At 44.8% G+C, this 21,507-nt stretch overlaps 1 protein-coding gene across 1 annotated transcript in view; it reads right to left on the reverse strand.

Annotated features, from left to right (window-relative positions):
* The window catches only part of LOC144769650 (IgGFc-binding protein-like), a 573,708-nt gene that overhangs the window by 219,640 nt on the left and 332,561 nt on the right, over window positions 1-21,507 (reverse strand). The window lies entirely within an intron of this gene.

Below are 21,507 nucleotides of genomic sequence, written 5' to 3' on the forward strand. Positions count from 1 at the left end.
CCTGGAAAGTTTACACTGCCAACCCAATCTTTCTACACTTGATGCCTCTTATATCCTGGGAAAACCTCAGCCATACTTTGAGCAAGCCTTGACTGTCCTAGCCAGGAAAAGAATCACCTACATGAGACTTCTTGAACTGCCTAATGTGGACTTCAATCCATCCTGGGCTCAGCAAGACAACTCACCAACTTGTTGTCTATGTAGCTACCAACGTGAATCTTAGCTTCACATGCTGTGCTGCTGCCCAAAGATGACAAGAGAGTGGCATTGCCTGGTACTCACAATTTGCAGGGCTCATGGCTTTAGACACTGCAGAGAAGCCTCAAACCTGTGCTTCTCCTCCAACATAGCACAAATTGTGGCCCGACCACGAAAATTCGTAGGTTCAAATCGGGCTTCACTGACACATACCATTAATGTCACAAGCTGCAACTAGTTGGACACCAAGCTTTAATGACAATGTCCAAACAGCTTACAAAGCAAAATAACAGTCCCATGCCCACAACAAAATGCGAGTTCTGCCTCGGATTTCTCTCAACACAAATCCCAGGCACATAAGGAGAAAAAAACGATTAAGACTAGAGGACTAAACAAGCATGTCAGACAAGTCAACCCATGTATCCTGCACCAAAACAAGGAAAAACATGTTGTTTTAAATGTTTAGTCATAACCAATGCTGGGGCAGCTGACATAAAGGTTTTTGTAACTTTGTAAATGAACATTATTTTTTAGGGCAAAGGGCCCACCTAAAGGACGTGTACACTGGGTTCTCAGAAGTAGGTGCGATCCTTACGCAACATCACTTTAGTTCTAGTTCGTAGTGTTGCTTTTACGATTTTATAGTTTTTAGTAAACTTATTTACCCTAGTAGGAGTGTGCATGGCGTTTATGTATTTAGAACTTTGTTTCTTTTTCCTTACTTCTCCACACATGGAAAATGTAGTATATTGTAGTGATTTCAATTAAATGAACAATAAAGACTGTCTTGACTAGGCTGTGTTCTGCATCCATATAAAGGTCTGCATACCCCCTGTAGGTAATTTGGACAGAAGACAGAGAAAGCAGGATGCATGGGAAGTCAAAGGAAAACCGCTATACAATTTTCACACTTCAAAGGAAGGGCCATGAATAAATACTTTACCCTAGAAACCAATTCTTCAGACCTCTAGACCTATTAATACTCAACATGGACAAAGGACTGCTGTGCTGCTGAAAGGTCATCTACTCTGAAGGAACTATTGTCCTGCTGTGCTGACAGGCTGCCAGAGTGAGAAGGACTGGGCCTGCATCTATTTAGTCTAGTCTACTTAGTCTAGTTGGCTGGACTCCTTACTTGACCCCCAGAGACAGAAGGGTCCAAAGGTCTTAAACAAAGCCCCTGTACTGTGCCATCTATGACTCTTACCAGGCCAACTGGAAGCCCCCCCCCCCGTCCTGGACCCATGGAAGTGGGGCTGAATGCGCTCTGCTAGTGCATCTGTGGACCCAGCAGAATGGGCACATCTCCTCAAACCTGAGTGGAACTGAAGCACTGTCCCTGCTGCACGGGTTCTCTTGGTGCAAAGGACTCTGCATCAACCTAGCAACCCACATCATAACCACCACCTGAGCTACTAGTTCCCAATGCAGGTCCTTGTGGTGCAAATCTCTAGTGACAGCAGCCTCGATGATGATGAAGATTCTCGTATTGTGGCCTAAACGCTCTCTGGAACCAAGGCATTACCTCAACAGAGCAAAATGTTTCTGACACAAGACTTTGCATTGCAAACCCTTGTTGTTGGGATCCTACCCATGAAGCAGGACCTCACATTGCAGGTCCTCGGCTCCTCGGAACTGACGCATCTTTTTGGCTGCACAATACAGCCACAGCACGGGACCTCGTAACACTCTTCAAACAGGATCTAAGGTACTCTGTACAGTGGACCTAACTGGGTCTATGTAGCCAACCCGCACGCCATCACGGTCACCTCAACTTGCAACTTTGTTCTGTTCTTTTCAACCACTAATCTACAGTTTCAACGTTATGCTTTTTAGTGCTATTTTGACTGAAATCTTTGAATATGCATATCTCCTGTCCTACTAATTGGATTTTTGTTAGTTTGTTTTATTTACTAAAGAATAATAAATGTTTCTAAATCTGGTGTGGGATCCTTTTGTGGTGTGTGTTCACTTGTGTTACTGTTTGAAGTGTTGCACAAATACTTTACACACTGCCTCTAGGTTAAGCCTGACTGCTCTGTGCCTAACTACCAGGGGGTTGAGCTCAGGTTAACTTGGAGTTTGCTTGTGACTCACCTGACAAGGATTGTGATTTCTGCTTGTGTAGGGTTTTACCCCGCCCCCCAACCTGCAGCCCTGTTTCTTACATCCAGTGATTAAGAATTTCTTAAAGGTTCTTGGGAATTTGAATATGGTATTCTTTACCAAGACAGGCCCTCCTTTTAGAACAAATGAGTACAGCTGATTTTCTTGGTGTGTTGCATTTTTTGTAGTAGATTTTATTTATGCCTCTAGTTGAAGTGAACTTCAGGCTTTGAGTCATTACGAATTGTCAATGTTTTTCCATTTAAAAAAAATTGTCTTTACAAACTCATACTTCATTTCTTCCCAAAAGTCTTCATGATTTTCACATCAATCAGGCTATTTCCTGGCCTGCTGTATTCTGAATTCTAGGATCCCCAAGTCATTACAAACCCTTGATGTCAAGAGGGTTTTACAGATGTATCTAAAGAAAGACTAATGTGGATTATAAAGTCATTCATCTTTTATAAATTATGGTATTGTCCGGACAGGCCTAACTTTATCTAAAGAGGCAATAGCCAGGGGGTTACTTTCTTGCATTATCTTGTATTAAAAGGCTAACACAATTTTACTTGGAAAGCTCAGGGACCATTCTACAGTGGGTAAGGCAGCTACTTTTGCTTTAACGAAAACATTCCCCATTCCTGGGATTTGTAATTCTGATACATACTGGTCAGTCCTTACCTTTGCCATGCATTATTTTTATTTTTAGCCTGCCTCCCTGCTGCTATTCCGTTCTGGCCCTTACCTGCACTGTAATTCGTGTAAACACCACCGCTGTTGGGCGGATCCGGGTTACCGGGAGGGTCTGGGTTGAGCGCCATTTTGGATAGGGAAGTAGTGCGAGCGCCATCTTTGAGCGTCCAGGTCACCTGGGACGCCGAGACGACGCTATTTAGGGCGAGCCAGCTGCAAGGTGAGCCTGCTTAGGGTTCCTGAGGCCGAGATCTCTCTTTGCTCCTCGCTGTTGACCGCGCTGGTCGCGCGCTTGTTTGCTCCTGCTTTTTAAATACCTTCGTTTTTTGGACTTTGTTAGTTTTATTTTTAGCCTGCCTCCCTGCTGCTATTCCGTTCTGGCCCTTACCTGCACTGTAATTCGTGTAAACACCACCGCTGTTGGGCGGATCCGGGTTACCGGGAGGGTCTGGGTTGAGCGCCATTTTGGATAGGGAAGTAGTGCGAGCGCCATCTTTGAGCGTCCAGGTCACCTGGGACGCCGAGACGACGCTATTTAGGGCGAGCCAGACTAGCGCAGCGGTGACGCGCAGCGGTGCGCCTTCCCTGCGCCTGAGTTGTGCCAGAGTCCTGCCCGTCTGCGCTCGTCAGCGTCTCGGAGGCGTGCGAGGCGGGACTCTGGATACCCGGGTTAGTAATCTAGGATGATTACCTACAGTGCTGCCGCTTTATTTGCGCTACGCCCACTTGGGTTGGACTGCAAATTTCTTTTCCCCGGCGGTCGTCAACTGGGTAAAGGATGTTCTGTGTGTGATTGGCGTCCTTTATCTTTACCAACTCGTATTACACCTTCTCCCCTCGTAGAATGTCATTGCGCCCTACTGAATACTAGATCTTTGGCGCGTCATTCGGTGGAGATTTGGGATCTCCTTGCACCTTCTAAAATTTCCTGTCTTTTTCTGACAGAGACTTGGTTGGGGGCGGGCTCAGAACCGGACATTGCTAGTGCCCTTCCCCCCAACTACACTATTTTAAGGAAGGACAGAACGGGAGGTCGAGGTGGTGGAGTTGCCCTGATTGTCGACAAGTCCTTGGGTTGTTCCTCTTTCCCTGTGGATAATGTCGCCGGATGTGAAGCCCTTGGTTTTATTCTTCATCTGTCAGCTTCACAGACCTGTACAGGGATTCTTGTTTACAGACCACCAGGGCCTTTCGGCTCGTTTTTCGAGGACCTGCAGTCAGCTCTGTCAGTACCTTGCATGCGCTCTGCGCATTGTGTGCTGCTAGGCGACTTAAATTTGCACATGGACTCAACAACTGATGCCGAAGCGTCCAAACTACGGGATATTACCGCGATGCTAGGGCTTGCCCCTTTTATTGATAGTCCCACCCATGTTAAAGGTCATACGCTTGACCTAATTTTCTCTACGGTGCCGATTAAGGTGTCCCTCCCGCTCCCGGTTCTATGGTCTGATCACTTTTTAATAAATTTAGTTTTACTATCTGAGTGCCAGACTAGCCATAGAACTCTCAAGGATGGGTGTCGTCAATCAAGAGCCTTTCACCTAGTGAAAGCTGATATGCTCACTGATGCACTCTGTCAACATCCTTGTACTATGACAGGGAATCTAGAAGCCGACCTGTCGTCAGTTCAAAACTGGCTTCAGGCAAGATTTGAGGAGCTTGCCCCTCGGAAGCCAGCGAGGATAGCTCCCTGCCAGGATTCTGCTCCTTGGTTTACCTCCACTTTACGGAAAATGCGCCAAGACTGTAAAAAGGCGGAAAGACTCTGGCGGCGCAAGTACGATCCTGTGGAGAAAATCAAGTACAGGGATGCTATAAAACTATATCATAAACAGATTGCTGAAGCCAAAAAGATCCATTTTGAGCATAGAATAGATCAAGCAGATAATACGAGCCGGGAACTATTCAGAATTGTGAAGGAATTCGTGGATCCTGCTGCTGGCGCCCGCGTACACTCCCATATGGAGGAGTGGATCAGGCAGCTTGCTGACTTCTTTGTTGCTAAGATCTTAAAGATTCAGGACTCATTTCCCGGGGTAGAGCCTTTGAAGGATGATGTGGCCTTGGGGTGTGATCAGAAGCTCCTGTCATCTGGAGAGGCAGAGTCCGGGCCCACTCTATCGGCTTTTCCTCTGTTGTCTTGTGAAACCTCGCTTGAGCTGCTCTCTCGGTTGAAATCGGGTTCCCCTTTGGATGCGTGCCCGGCTAAATGCCTGGGCAATGTGGCTTCAGCTGTAAACAGCCTGCAGAACCCCCTGCTTAATATGTCTCTGAGCTCCGGGGTGGTTCCTAGAGAATGGAAGCATGCTCTTATTCTCCCGCTGATCAAAAAACCCTTGCTTGACCCCTTGCAGCTGGCCAACTATAGACCAATCTCCCTCCTCCCTGCTCTGGCGAAGGTGGCGGAGAAGCATGTCTAGCACACTCTTACCACCTTTATCGAGAACAACGAACTGCTGCATGACTCCCAATCTGGCTTCCGTGCCAATTATAGCACGGAGACAGCTCTTGTGGAGGTGACCGACGCCATCAGGGAGACGCTTGATCATGGGGGAAAGGCTATATTGGTCCTGCTGGACCTGTCGGCGGCATTCGACACCGTCCCACACGCAGGTCTCCTTTTAAGACTCAGTGAGATAGGACTGCGAGGGACGGTGTTGGATTGGTTTCAATCTTTCTTAGCCGACCGGCGACAGGTGATCTGGGCTCCACCGTTCTCCGCGGAAATGCCTTCGCTAGAGGTGGGGGTGCCTCAAGGGTCTATCTTGAGCCCCACCATTTTTAACATCTACATGGCCCCTTTGGCGAAGGTCGCGGAGGCATTTGGAGCCCGGGTCATCTCATACGCTGATGACACCCAGCTCCTGTTTACTTGCAGGAAGGGAGAGGTTTTTGACGGCGGTAGAATTAAAGACTGTCTGAGTGCAGTCTTTGCGTGGTTTCAGCACCAGAGCCTGAAATGCAACTCGGATAAGTCCGAGCTGCTCTTTTTTGGTTGTGCCCCTGACCCTGCTTGGAAGTCGTGGTGGCCCCCGGACATGTTTCCACCTGAGAAACCTTCCTCACAAGTAAAAAATCTTGGAGTTGTGTTTGACGACAATCTTTCCTTTCGTCCACACATTACGGGATTAGCGGGGAAATGCTTCGGCATCCTCAAGATGCTGAGGAAATTTCTCCCACTGCTCTCCCTACAATACCGTAAGAACATTGTTCAAGCGCTTGTGGGATCGCGTCTGGACTATGCAAACGCACTTTTTGCAGGACTGCCTAAATATCTTGTGTCCAGATTGCAAACTGTCCAAAATTCGGCGGCCAGAGCAATTTTCGGCCTACCGAGGAGAGTCAGCGCCTCCTTGCTGCGGGTCAGGTTGCATTGGCTACCAATGCCTAGCAGAATCAGGTTCAAAATTCTCACGCTGGCGTTTAAAGCCCTCCACTCTACTGGCCCCGACTACCTCAGGAAGCGTATTGCTTTCTATGTTCCACGGAGGAAACTGAGATCAGCTGATCTGGCTAAAGTGGAGGTGCCAGTGGTCAAACGAGTGCGGATGGGAGGTCGGTCTTTTCAGTACATGGCAGCCCGATTCTGGAATGAGCTCCCTCTTTTTCTACGCAAGGCTAATAACCTTCTGGCCTTCAGGAGGGAGTTGAAGACCGTCCTCTTTTCTGTATAACCAGTGCGCCTATAGTGTGTCCGCTTCTGGGTTTTTTGGGTTCTATTCAGGCCTCTTTGCTAAAGCGCCGGGACACCCTTTTGGGGTAGCCGTGCGCTCAAAAAGTGCGGCTGTAACATAACATAACACATTATATTTGGACACGTACCCATAGACAGAAAGGCTGGCTGGTGAGACTTCTCTTCATAATTTATCGGCTTAAAGAGGATATACGGAATGGATTACATTTTAGGTTTGAGGTGGCTTGCTGGTGTACTACTATGTATGTATGTCAGAAACTTTTCATAGCAAAAAGGAAAGTGTTTTACTTGTAACACTAGTCATTCAACATGGATGTTCTTTCTGAACTCATGAACACCCAACCCACCTCTTTGTTTTCAGGGCCACTATTTTTTAACCGGATACTGATTATCTGCATTTACCTTTTTTTTCTTTAAAAAATTGATTGCCCAAATGACAAAATAATGGGCAACATTCAGCCTTCCAAGGTTCTAAAATAGTAGGGAACATTTTTATTCTGCGTTAGTTGTACATGGGGGGCTATTCCAGCTTTTTTTTTATATATAGTAGAATGTTCTCTAAATGTTGCATGGCTGCTCCAAAGGAGCTTACAACACTGCTACAGCAAAAATAAAAGAACCAGTAGTTAAAAGAATCAGGTTTTCATCAGTTCCTTACACTTCTCAAATCAATGACAAAATAGTAACTTAAGAGGAAGGGAGGTCTAGCATGTGATTCGTATAAAGACAGAAGAACAACCCCCTATCTGTGCCTATTTATATGGGGGATCACAAATAATTTATGGCTCGCTGATCACAACATCGTTCTGGACAATAGGGATGGAACAGGTCACTAAGAAATTGAGGTCAAGACTCTGTCATATCCTTATACATGCAACAAACAACCTTAAATGTGTTTCTCTTATAAACCAGGAGCCAATGAAGTATGGAGATACAGCAAGACCTATTCAAATTTTGGAATATGACAGAGCAGGCGAGTCACTGCATTCTGTGCAATCTGGAGTTGTCTCACAGCAGACTTGGTAGCTCCTAAATGTGAGAAATTACCATAATCAAGGCATGAAGTAATTAAGGCAAGCATGATGGTCAGTTCTTGCCAGAGACAAATTCCCATGGTGAAGACCCATCACTACAAGTGAATAATATTGCAATTTATTGCTATTAACTTCAAATGTTCATACCTTACAGATATATAGTGCCAAGGAAAACATGTGTGGAGATGAGAATAGTAAATCCGTGGGTACTTTTATATTTATATATATATATATATATATATATATATCGCCAGTAGGCATATATAGTTAGGACCTAGTTACCATAGTAAATCCCCAACATTCTATTGGGAATAATTTTGGCCCTGATTGAGGAATCTGCATGTAATTTTCCTTAAATTTGCTCATCTATGCTCCGCTCCTTTACTGAAAGTTTCGGGGGATTCATCAAGCAGGGGCCGAGAAAAAGGGGGGGGGGTCCCAAAACGTCTTTTCCCCATGTTAATTTCCATAGGGACCTTTAGACACGGCTACAGCCCGAACGGCCGAATGGAATTACACCAAACTTGGCAAAATGGTAGGGCCTGGTATGCACATGTGCCTTTGCTATGTTTGGTGAAAATCCCTCCAGTAGTTCTTGAGAAAATTTAATTTGAAATGTTTCAAATGGCATTTTCTATGGGACCTTTAGACACGGCTACAGCCCGAACGGCTGAACGGAATTACACCAAACTTGGCAAAATGGTAGGGACAGGTATGCAGTAGTGCCTTTTCTTTATTTGGTGAAAATCCCTCCAGTAGTTGTTGAGAAAATTGAATTTGAGCAAAATATATATCTATATGCGCTCACCGTACGCGCCCCGTACGCGTAAGGTACGCGCACCGTACGCGTACGTGCGCGTACCCTTACGTGCGCGAGCAAGTTTCAGATTGGCTGGCAGTCGACTGTCAACATTCCAAACTGTCCAAACCAGGAAGTGTTGGCCACCATCTTGTTTTTCAGGAGAACTGAGGCACAAGAGAGCCCAAAACAAGAGTGGAAAAGACGAAAAGGGGGCAGGGTAGAGACCCCCCAACCCTCTAGCCGTTCTCAGGGGGTCCCAGAAGGAACCCCAAGGGCAAAAAAAAAAAAATCGAAAAAATTCAAAAAAATTGAGGGGTACGCACACCGTACGCGTGTGGTACGCGACCGTGCGCGTACCCCGCGATTTAAAAAAATAAAATATTTTTTTTTTGCACTTGGTGGTCTTTCTGGGACCCCCTGAGAAGGGCTAGGAGGTCAGGGGGTCTCTACCCTGCCCCCTTTTCGCGTTTTCCACTCTTGTTTTGTGCTCTCTTGTGCATCACTTCTCCTGAGAAACAAGATGGCTGCTCAGGTGGTCCCAGAAGGATAATAACATATATAAACGTTATCCGCTAATAGAATTAGCATTTACAAAACCTTTGAAATTTATTGAAAAAAAATATAGGTTTCACGCCTGATATAGTTAGGAATTAGCATTTAAAAAACCTTGCAAATTCACTGAAAAAACCATAGGTTTCAGGCCTTATATAGTTAGGAATTAGCATTTAAAAAACCTTGCAAATTCACTTAAAAAACCATAGGTCTCAGGCCTTATAGAGTATTATAGTTAGTAATTAGCATTTAAAAAACCTTGCAAATTCACTTAAAATACCATAGGATTCAGGCCTTATATAGTTAGGAATTAGCATTTTAAAAACCTTGCAAATTCATTAAAAAAACCATATGTTTCAGGCCTTATATAGTTAGGAATTAGCATTTAAAAAACCATTGAAATTGCTCCTATATAGTTAGTTGTACTAACTATATTTCGCACACCCGCAATCCACTGCTGATGATGTCACATATTACATCATTCATGACATGGTCAGTGACATCACTGATGACATCTCAAATGACATCACTGATGACATCACTGATGACATCTCATTTGACATCACTGATCACATCACTGATGATATCATTCATGTGATAATACGATGCACCTCCTCACACTCTAATATAACCTTTGATACACCCAGTATTAAATACAGACTACCATTCTTGAAACCATTGACACACCAATACCAGTTACTACATAAGCACTCGCTAATTCCTAGGTCTACACACACATTCACTCATTCACCCATATAATCACTCATACATACAGTCACTCATCAATACAACACTATCATATGCACTCATGCACCTATACAGACCCTCACACACTGCCACTCATCCATGGAGTTACTCACACACCTAGTCAGTCATGCAAACAATCAATCACACTTCCATTTCCTCACCTATACAGTTATACACACAACACCTTACTTATTCAAACATATACTAACACATACTTACTCTCTTATACAATCACTGATACAAGTACACAATGATCCCTACAGCCACTCGCACATTCACTGGCTCTCATGTATAGTCATTTATATATGCCAACTCTCACATGCACTGTGTTTTACATATGTACTTACTTGGATAAGTAGCACTGAGATATCCATTCACTCACCAACACACCCATGCACACAGTCAACCGCCCATATAGCTGTTTCCACATGCACTCTTGAACTCATACACCTAGTGAATCAACTGTTCACACATCTATGCACATAGTCACACACCTCCCATCCACCCACACACACACTCAGTCTCCCATTCAAATACTTGGGCAACCAATCAATAACCCATATAGCCACTCATAAAGCTACTGATCAACACATGCAGCAGCTTACACAACAACAGACATACTGATGCACACATTCAGACAGTTTAGTCACTAACCCATGCATTTAGTAAGACATGTAATCACTCACTCATACAGTCAGTCACGCACCTACTAAATCCTTCATCCAGACACTTATACATCCACTCATTCTTCAATATGTAAAACATATTTAAACTTTACAGAAACACACAGTCACTGGATGATGTCATCAGTGATGTCATCAGTGATGTCAAATGAGATGTCATCAGTGATGTCATCAGTGATGTCTTTTGAGATGTCATCAGTGATGTCATCAGTGATGTCACTGACCATGTCATGAATGATGTAATATGTGACATCATCAGCAGTGGATTGCGGGTGCGTGAAATGTAGTTAGTACAACTAACTATATAGGAGCAATTTCAATGTTTTTTTAAATGCTAATTCCTAACTATATAAGGCCTGAAACCTATGTTTTTTTAAGTGAATATATATATATATATATATTCACTTAAAAAAACATAGGTTTCAGGCCTTATATAATTAGGGCCAAATAATTAGGGGGTGGGTAAGGATATTATAAAGAGACCCCTATGGGGCCAAAATGAAGAATTAGTTATAGGCCCAGGGAACCTACCCCCTGATGAAATAATGAAAAAAGGTGAGTTTTTTAAAATCTAAAACGGGCAGGGAAACAGATAAAAAAAATTCTGCTGCAGGGAGAGAGCAGCATTAGGAGCTCCTTTCTCTGGATGGGAGCAATGTCAGCTTCCTCTGCATGTGGGAAGCTGACTATGGTTGAGGATGCCTTGGGGCTCCCCCCACAACCCCCATGACTATATGGTGGTGCCCTCGGTTAGTCCCAGGACACCCACCTTTAACAGTTTATGGCCCTAGGGGGAAATTTTATTTAAATAAGTGGCCTGGGGGATTTTGTCCTTGGGGACGATAAAGACTTGAGGAGGGGGGACAGCATCTTTGTCCCCTCTATCTTTAGAAATGGGCCTGGGGGATGGGTCCTCAGGACCTTACGACTATCGGTACAGGGGGCCATGCAGCCCTCTCCCCTTTCAACATATATACACAGCCCTGGGTAATGGGGTTTCCAAGGCTTAAAGAGGCTCGGGAAGGGAGTCGCACAACACCCTTCTCCTTTTAAGTCATATGTACAGACCAAAAGGATGAGGTCCCCAGGGCCTAAAGAGGCTCGGGAAGGGAGGCTGTGCGCCCCCCACTCCCTGTATATTGAGTAATGTCCTTAGAGGATGGGGTCCCCAGGGCCTACCAAGACTTGGGAAGAGGGGCTGCGTGGTCCCACTCCCATTTATTTGAAGAAGTGGCCCTAGGTGATGGGGACTGCAGGGCCTAATATGGCTTGGGGAGGGGGCCAAGCGGCCGTCCTCCCCTAAATTAAGTAGAGCTCACTATAGCTTGTGCCCCGCCAAGCACTGCTTATGGCCTCACATATTACATTACTCATATGCTCTATGACATCATTTATGACATGATTGACAACATCTTAAATAACATCATTGATGACATAATTAATGACATCATCAAATGGGTGTGTAGTTTGATTTATAGTTAACCTACTGGCACATAACTACCATGGTACTTCTTTATCTGATTGTGTCCATCCTGCGTCCAGCTAATTGTTGTAAGTGTTTACAAACCGCATGTGCTCATAATACCTCATAGCTGTTGATATGTATTGAAGACATTACAAATGTTTGCTTTGAAGAGTAACCCTGTTTGAAGGTGACAGTTGACAAATTGTGTTCAGCACGTTTCACACAACTTTTTAGGCTCTGTAGAAGAAAGTCTGTAATAAGGCGAAGAATTTACATACAACATACTAAGTATTTTAAGCAGCCTTGCGTTATCAGACAGAATTGTCTCAGTATCACAATTTCCATGCAACATTAAAGACTGTGTACACCGGGTATTAAGCTATGCACATGTGCTTGTTTGCTTCTCCCCAGTATGAATGGAAGGGTATTATAATATTTATTGCCTTCATACATTGCTTATTATGAACAAATAGTGTATTTGTGGCCAAATCTTGCATAGAGTGTACACTGTTCTTAAGTGATACTTTTTAATATTCAAATGTATTTCTCATGAGAGACTGCAGGCTCCGCTCTTACCAAACTGTGGTGAGAGGGTATCCACTGTGTGGGGTGAACAGGATCACACTCCACTGTGACATGGCCTTAATAACTAAAGCCCTTAGGATGGGACAGAATGCTACATAGGAGGGTGAGCGCAGGAGATCCCTTGGGTCCAGAGTGTTACGGTCTGCGGTCTCTGCTGCTGCGCCTATGTGTGTGCTCGCCTTCGCTCCTTGATGTGACACATACACTCTCACCACAGTTTGGTTAGAGCGGAGCCCGCAGTCTCACTTAGGTCCTGATGAATGCCGCGGACCCTACTGGACCACCTGGCAGAAACATGTTGACCCTCTGACATCGGTGGGGGGACAATTACTTCGCCAACACACCAATCACCCTTTTTTAAAACACCATATAGATGGCAGCAATATTAATTTAAACTTGACATCTGTAATGGCATTTTAACTCACTTTCCTCTGTAAGTGCCCTCACTTAGTTTAGAAGTGCATCCCTGTCGTCAGGTGCATGCCCACCCTCTACCAATTTTTAGAGGGCGAGGACTGGTCTATGATGAAGCATGACACCAGGTGGTGTGTGAGACCAGTCCTTCACTTTTTGTGAGATGCCTGCACTTACGAACTAGGAAACATTTGCACTTAGATCCTCCCACTGGGTGCAGCCCTGTTGTGTACAGAGTAAACTCTCTCCATAGAGTGCATACTGTTTACATTACCCACTTCTCAACTCATATAAACTTTTTTTTTTTTTTAAGACCTTTATTCGCAGTAATAGGATAAACATGCGTGGGCCTACAACCAATCAGGCCGGCCACAAGTCAAAGACGATCAAAGGCCAACATAAACGTGACAGGGCCAGTTGGCAGGCCGGCAAACATATTGAAACAATACTCGGAATAGGATAAGCGACATTAACGGCCCAATATCAGGATCAATGAGGTCCATTTTATAATAAGGGGACAACACTCATGGCAGACTCATAAATACGGGAAAAACCAATAGACAGGAATACACCCGTGCCAAAACGGGAAGAGAGGGGGGGGGAGGAGGATGTAAAGACACGAGTCAATCGCAGCACAAAACAAACGCAAAATACAGTGGATAAGCATACAAGTACTACCAACATCGCATGCCCCCCACCCAATAACACGCTAACAAAGGCAAGGGGAGCGGATAGACTGCACGAACGGAACCTATTTCTCTCCATACGAGCCTGGGAAAAAGGGGGGGGGAGGAAGGGGGGGGGTAAAGGGAAGAGGGGAGGGAAAAGGGGAAAAATAGTGGGGAAACAGGGGGAGGAAACCAAGAAGGGCAAAGGCTGGGGAAGGAAAAAGGGGGGAGAACAAAGAAAGGAAATATAAAAGGAGAAACACAATCGTGCAAGATGGGCGCCACCCCGGGCCAGGCATCCCGCGGCTAATAGTACAGAAGAAAGTGGAAAGCTGGCGAGAAGAAGGGTATGGCGGTCGTGGCAGAGCATCAAAACAATAAAAGTGGCATAGCAACAGACCCCAACCCATTCATGCCAGAGAAGCGAGGACAGAAGCGGCACCGCTATAAAGGAATAGAAAAGGGCCATAGAACCAAAAAGAAAACATCCGAAAGACCCCGCCCACCCATCCCACCCCGCATCCCTGCAGAAGGCTACGGCCTGTCGCCCTAATCCGAAACCCGAAATACAGGAAAGAAAGAAAGTAGAATAAGGAGACAAAAAAGAGGAGGAAAGGGAATATAAGACAAAAAAATAAAGTATGAGGGAGGAGCCAGAGGGTATGAACAAACACATTCGGCTACGACCCTCCCCCGACCAACAAATGAATAAGTATCCAATCAGTACTACACCTTCACATACAGCAGAAACCCGCAGGGAGGGGGAGGAGGGGGAGATTGTAACGGTCCACAGTGTCGGGAGTACAAGCATCAGTGCAACGGGCAGGGAACCCAGCAAACTATCATATTGTGCAACTCACCCCCAACCCTTCCTAACCACGAAACCAACCCAATAAAGGATAATATGGAGCGAACCACCCAACACAGAATAATCGTAATGTTGACCAGAGTCACGGCAGTGATGTGGGTTAGGGAGAGCCACCATGCGGGGGGAATACAAAAAGTCAATAAAGCAAGTCAATTGTAGCAACAACGACAGGGCAGGCAAAAGCAAGCCGGAGTCCAGGTGCGCAGTCCGACAATACAAAGGTACCCCTCCAGGACAATAGTTCGAATCCACCGGAGCGGAAGCAAACAGCGGCCCACCATGATCCCTAGTTGTCCGGGAAGGAGCAGATCTCAGCGTCGTGTGGAAGTCCTCGAAGTCCAGGCGGTGAGAAAGCAGAGGTCCAAAAGCCACCGGCCCAGCAAGCAGCCGAAAAACAACAGCAGCAACTCCCGGCGCAGCCGAAGGGGGCGAAGCAATGGAGGCATCAGAACGGCAGGGGTGCATGAAGGAGTGGCGACCCAAAATGGCGGCGGGTCGCATGGGGTCGGTGGAAGCACCGGGGGCCAAGACAGCGTACAGGGACATCAAGGCGTCCAGGACATCTCCAGGCGTGGGCTCTCGAGTACACGCCCAGGTCTCCGCACAGTCCGGCCAGCAAGGAGCGTCGATGCAGAGCGGATCATCCCCCACGTTATTGGTAGCCATCTTGTGAGTTCCGCCGCCCCACACTCCACCGTGGGCCCCCAAACAGTTCCCAAATGTAGGACTTTACAAACCTCCGGAGGCTCCCAACAACGGTCTCACCGGCACGGAACGGACAGGCGCCTGATGGGGGGGGCCCCCTCCAAACAGCGGTAGGCCCCACAGGCGAGGGCCAGGCGCGGGGTCCAGGGCTGCCGAACAGGACAAAGGCGAAGGGACCCCTTCACACAGTCAGCCCCCAACACATCTCGTCCCCCTCCGGCCGCACAGTCCAGAAATCGGGGCCGGTTCAGGATCGCCGGGGCATATACACAACGGTTCCCACCAGTGGCTCACTCTCGCGGCCGGGGCCGGCAATCTCTGCACCGCCGGTCGGATCCCACAGGCGAGGTCCCGGTCTCGAACGCCTGGAGGCCCCAATCACACCGATGGCACAGCTGCGGACCCACAGCACGCAGGAGCCTCCGGACCAGACGGTGAGTGAGAGTGGGTCTTTAAATTCCAAAATCTGTAGTGAAGTATCGTCACAGTACAGGATATATTGCAGGATATTCGAGGTTAGCCGGAGGGCCGACGGAGCCGAGCTAAAAGGCGGCCATCACGCTCGCGAGCTGAACTCATATAAACTTGATTTCTCAATGTAGGTTCAGTGGGTGTCAGTGGTTTGATACAGATAAAAGCTGTCCATAATAGGGCATTCTATTTGAAGCAGAAATTCAGTACTTTTAGGTGAATGGCTTTCTTAGAACAGTTGTATACATATTGAATGCCGTATGCTATGAGGGTTCAATATATATACCTGTGGTTTACGGTTAATGTGAAATTGTCTACCAATCAAGTGTATGGAATAGGCTCAATGTTGCACATATCTCATGCTTTCTACACCTCAGGTAGTTGCATCTGTGATGGCATTAACAATGCCCCATGTTCTTATGTGCTTTTTGGTTCTTGACTTACTTTCAAGGCTCTAACGCCATACAAATTTATAGAGCAACATGTGTACAAACGAAGCTTGTATGATGTCCTTATCTATGTTATCCCTAATGTCACTTAAGATTACACTAGTGATGTAGTAAATGATGTCAAAGAACATGTCATAAATGATGTAACATATAAGGTCATAAGCACTGCATTGCGGGGGCACAAATTAAAGTTAGCTCTGCTAAGTATAACTGGTGAATTTCTGTGATTTATTTCAAAACATAAAAAAGTTAATGTTGTCACTGTGCAATTCACGTAACTGCTTTCTCATACAGCTCCCAATAGCCTGCCCTGATGGGTTGTAGGTGTCTTGCTGTGTCAGACTAGTATCCCCTCAGTGAGAAATATATTTCAAAGCGAATGTTGAAGCTGCCGGCCTGACTGTGCAGGTTGTAGGCGACAAAGCTGTGTAACCTATACTTGCCATAATAAAGGTTTAAAAAAAAAAAAAAAAAAACTATAACGTTACATTAACCTCTGTTTTTCTCAGCGAATACATATCTAATTTACCTTCATGATACTGTGATAGTTGATATTCTGGATACAATATTTTGGCATTACAATATTTAAAACTCAGTACTGTGGCAGATTAACCCACTCCGTGTCATTTACTTAATGAAAAAAAGGCTTTTCTCTGTGATTCCACGACTACATGAAAAATAATAGTGTTTTTATTTCATCACACCAGTGACTAGTTCATCAGCCTCCTTTAAGAATCAGTAGGCTGAGTTTTTTTTCATTTTTAAAGTTTATATACTCATACTCATATTTTCTCTTGCTAAAAAAAATTAAAAAGATGATGCTTGATCTAGGTCAAACAACTTCTGGTAACCGACCAATCTTCCTCCTTACAGCTGCATCTAAATCTTTGAAACTTTGAACCACCAGAGAATTTCAGAAAGCTATCACTGATACAGCTTTCTGAATGACTATCAGAACCGGCCCTATTAGGTACGAGCATAAGTCTTTAAGGACCTCAAGATAGAGGAGAGGGATAGACAGCAGCATTTTCAATCTTTTGGACCATTTTCATTTTCCCGGCAGCATTTTACATAGTTGCCATTCACTGAACAGTGGCCTTTGACTCTATTGCCTCATATCTATGTAGTGCCTCCCTCTCCTCTGCATTGTTTAATTTGTATGTTTGGTTTCTGGTGATCAGATTACTTTGTAATCCAGATGAAGACATGCAGGTCGCCCACAGTTTTACATATTGGCCTTACGTAATTCCATGCACTGACTGAAGGTTGCCATGCTTAGCCTTTTGCCTCACCTGGGAGATTGTTCTATCCATATTGCCTTACAATTTAATAAGCAGCCACTCACAAAGAACTTGGTGATGTCTCTCAACAATTGGCTTCTACCTGTTTTCTTAATACACTGTTGAAGATGTTTTGGCAACTAGGAGCTAGATGTATGAAGGTATTTTGGAAATTGTGTGGGTTTGTAAACACAATGGGCCAGATGTACGACCCTATTTTGCATGCGCGTGAACAGGTGTGTGACCCGTTTGTGCATGTAAAATAGAAATGGGTCATGTACTAACCCCATTTAGCAAGTCGCAATTTTTTTGCAACTTGCTAAATAGAATTAGGAACTCTATATAAGGAAGGGGCATTCCAAGGGGGTCCCTTCCTAATAGTGAGTCAGACCCCTAAGACTATTTTGCGACCGCAATTGCGGTTGCAAAACAGCCGCAGTTTACCACCATTCCCAGAAGGGTGGTAAAGCACTCGCAAAAGGAAAGGTGTCTCCAGGGGACCAATTCACCTTTGTGAATGCAGGGGAAATAGTGGTCCCGGGGACCACTACCTGCCCTAAAAAGAGAATCAAAATGTTTTATTTTTATTTTTTAAATGCATCCTGTTATCCTTTAAGGAAAATGGGCTGCATTAAAAAACCTGCTTTATTTAAAAGCAGTCCCAGACATCCATTCCCATTTATTTGAAGAATTCGTCCAAACTTGTCAAAAGTTACTGAAAACGCCGTGAGACACAGGATAAGGCCTTTTGTAAAGGTTGACCTTTCTACTGCTTTTGCTATATTTGGGTGTTGAACCGGTACTAATGAGTTACGATCTAAGTCCCAGAGAGTGCTAACAATGGTAGGAAGTGGTGGAGGTCAGCGTAAGTTTAGAGATGGACGCCTTCTCCCAGCAGGCACATGCGTCTTTGCTACACCTCTGCACTATGTGCCTAAAGCACCCTCCGTCAGACAGCTGAAGAAATTAAGGCTCAGAGTAAGAGTGGTATGGCTCAGACATGGCGTAACGGCCAGAGCAGCCAACTTTGAAGCTGGGTAACCAGGTTTGAGTCTGGTGTCAGCTCAACATCCTGCGTGGTCAAATTACTTAATCTCCCCATGCCTGTCAAAAAAATTCATGTGTCATTGTGTAATGTAACTGGTGCTCAAATAAAGTGCACCAATACCTTCAAGTCCATTGTGCAGTCTAAATAAAACTAGAGTGAAACATTGCCCATAGGGAAGTGCGCAACCGTGCAACCTTTAGTAAATGTAAGCACTATCCTTCAATGTATGTGTGATGTTGATCCTTATAAATAAAAACAGGACCGGAGGGGTTTGCCTAGGTGAGACCGATTGTGGTATCCCGGCAGCAAATCTACCAGGATATTGTACCCCTACCGATTCCATGGGGCACAGTTAGGCCTTTTTTTATGACCACATGATTAAGTTTGGTTGCGTAGGTACCAGATGCATGCCTCATTTATTTGCAGCATTGAATTAATTATTATTATCAGTTTGTATTTAATAGCTTATTAGTCTTTGGATAAGGAGTGACGAACACAGGGCTGGTCCCTGTGTAGCCCTGAGGAAGTGCTAGGGGGACGCACGAAACATGTTGGCAGACAGGAGTTGTTAGGTACACCTAAACCCATCACAATTTAGGTATCCTACCATTTCTACGCCATTTTTAGCTTTACCACCTAGGAGCCAGAATAAAGTATTTGCAACTCACTAGGCAGGTCATTTTAACTAATCACATAAACTCCACTCCTTCACATCACATTCTTTGCACCACACATAGTCTTTTGTAAGTGCTCCTACGTAATTCCGCAAGTCGCAGCACGCCCCAGTCCGTAGAGGGCTGGGATGGCCCCTATGATGAAGCATGTCACCGTGGGGCAACCCTGGTGAGTGAGGGGACACCTAAAAAAGGAATATTTTTTTTCAATTTTTTTCCTTTTTGTCTTTCTTGGATCTATTGACACTATTCCAGCACCATTGTGTGCTTTGGGAATAGAGTCATAGACTACGGCTGGGTTCTTGATCTCTGTCCCCAGAGATCTTGTGTGACTTATTAATACTAGGAGGGTGAGCCCTAGCCTTTCTCCCTCTACCTCCCTTTTTGTTAATGTGGTGAAAATGATATAACACTTTATATAAATAAAGAAAGAAAGAAAGACTACTACAGAAGTACGTGTTATCATGCACAGATCAAGTTCAGATTCAAGAACCTGAGTTGAGTGAATCAAGTGGAAAAGAAAATGATTCAGAGGCTGGTGAATCGTTAAAAAGTGGGATAAGGTTTGTGAAAAATAATCTTTGAAAACGAGTAGATTTAGAAGAATTAACAGATTAAGGTTTTTATCATTGTAAAGTTCAAAAGTTGACTTTAGACGAATTGGTATTTTTGAATTTGATGCCAGAAAATAAGCTAGTTGTGCATTTGAAAAATTGGAAAGAATGGCTAAAGAAATGAGTATGAATTGGGCTAAAACTAGAATTAGAGGAGCGAGCATGTTGGTGCATTCCCATCATGCACCACTGAGACTCCCCCCTGTGAGATCCACTCCACTGAACCTTAAGAACCGTATGGCAGTCTGTGTGCCATTCTGAGGTTGTATCGAGTGCTACACCATATCACAGCTTTGCAGGATTGCCGGCGTTGATCCAGGTGATCAGTGAGGTCTTAGAGGATACAGAGGCCGATATTGGCCATTAATAATAATCCAGGTATGGCGGGGGAGGCTTTGTTTGTCATGCTTGAAGGCTACTGAGCAGAGAGACGGGTGCCTTGGATGAGATTGCTGCCGGACGGGGCATAAGAGCTTCAGGGGCACAGAGGTATTGTGCGGAGTACTGCATTTACTACAGGCTGGAACGGTTGTTGGTTGCATCTTCGAAACAGCATTCCTTTTTTGACACTCAGAGCTCTACCCATATCTATTTTTATTCTGCTCGTATTTCTCCTTTGTTTATTTCTCCATTTAATGCCTCATAGCGGCAAGTACAGCAGCAGAAACGTTCAGGCTATTGGAGCCTTCTCTTTTTATGAAGTTGACCTCTGCGGTACGCTGGCTTCAGGTACAACTCGACTCATGAAGCCTAATTCACATAGAGGGTTCCCTTCCAGCAGGCTGGTACTGCCAATGGAGGAGCCTTCAGGGAATTCTGTACTTGGATAGGTTGATGCGATTTGTGAGCCTTTGAGCTTAGGAGCGGCAAAAACTGCACCACATAGTGCTACCTTGAATGAACTATAGGGGGCCCTCTCTTCCATAGAACGGGTGACACAAGACTCTATGCACACTGATCTATCTTGATACTCCAGACTCAGTCATCAACAGGAGGGACTCTAGCATCTCCAGTGTATAACTATCCATTATTTAAGCCTCCTCAACAATGACAGATTAGGAAATCATACATCACAATTAGGGGTCAGTGAGTGCCTACTCGCCCTATTAGATATTTTGGGGTATTTGTAACTTCTAATATCTTCGATCTCTATGCCTTAAATTACGATGCAACGTTGTGTAAAGTTGAGAGATTGTTAGAGCGTTGCCATTTTCTACCCTTGTCAATTATAGGTCGAGTTGCCTTAATTCAGATGTCGATCCATCCTTTATTTCTATTCTCTAACATTCCGATTAAGCTCAGTGAGAACTATTTTAAGGAGATTGATTGCTTAATTGGAAACATTTTATGGAAAAACAGAGTCCACGTATCAGTTCGACCATCATTCAATTAAGTAAAGAGCAGGTGGGTTTGGCCCTATCTGATTTTTATCTTTATTATCAGGATGCCTGTATTGACTATCATGCTTGTGTATATGCTGATCCGTTCGCTCCCAATAATTTATTTTTGAGAGCAATGATTAAAGAGTTAGGACTTCAGTTTTTGTTTTATGAAAACTTGTAAATGCCCCCAAAAACTAGGTATAACATTTTTAAAGAAATGATTTTGCGAAAAAATGAAATTGGTGTAAAACAAAATATACCCGATTGCCACACATTTTTTTGTGCATGATTGTAGCAGTCTGGGGCTAAAGTTCCCAGAATCTTTGATTACACTTTGGAATAGACATGGGTGTAGCATATTATCACATTCTA

The sequence above is a fragment of the Lissotriton helveticus genome, chromosome 7 (genome assembly GCF_964261635.1).
Source record: "Lissotriton helveticus chromosome 7, aLisHel1.1, whole genome shotgun sequence".
NCBI lineage: Eukaryota > Metazoa > Chordata > Amphibia > Caudata > Salamandridae > Lissotriton > Lissotriton helveticus.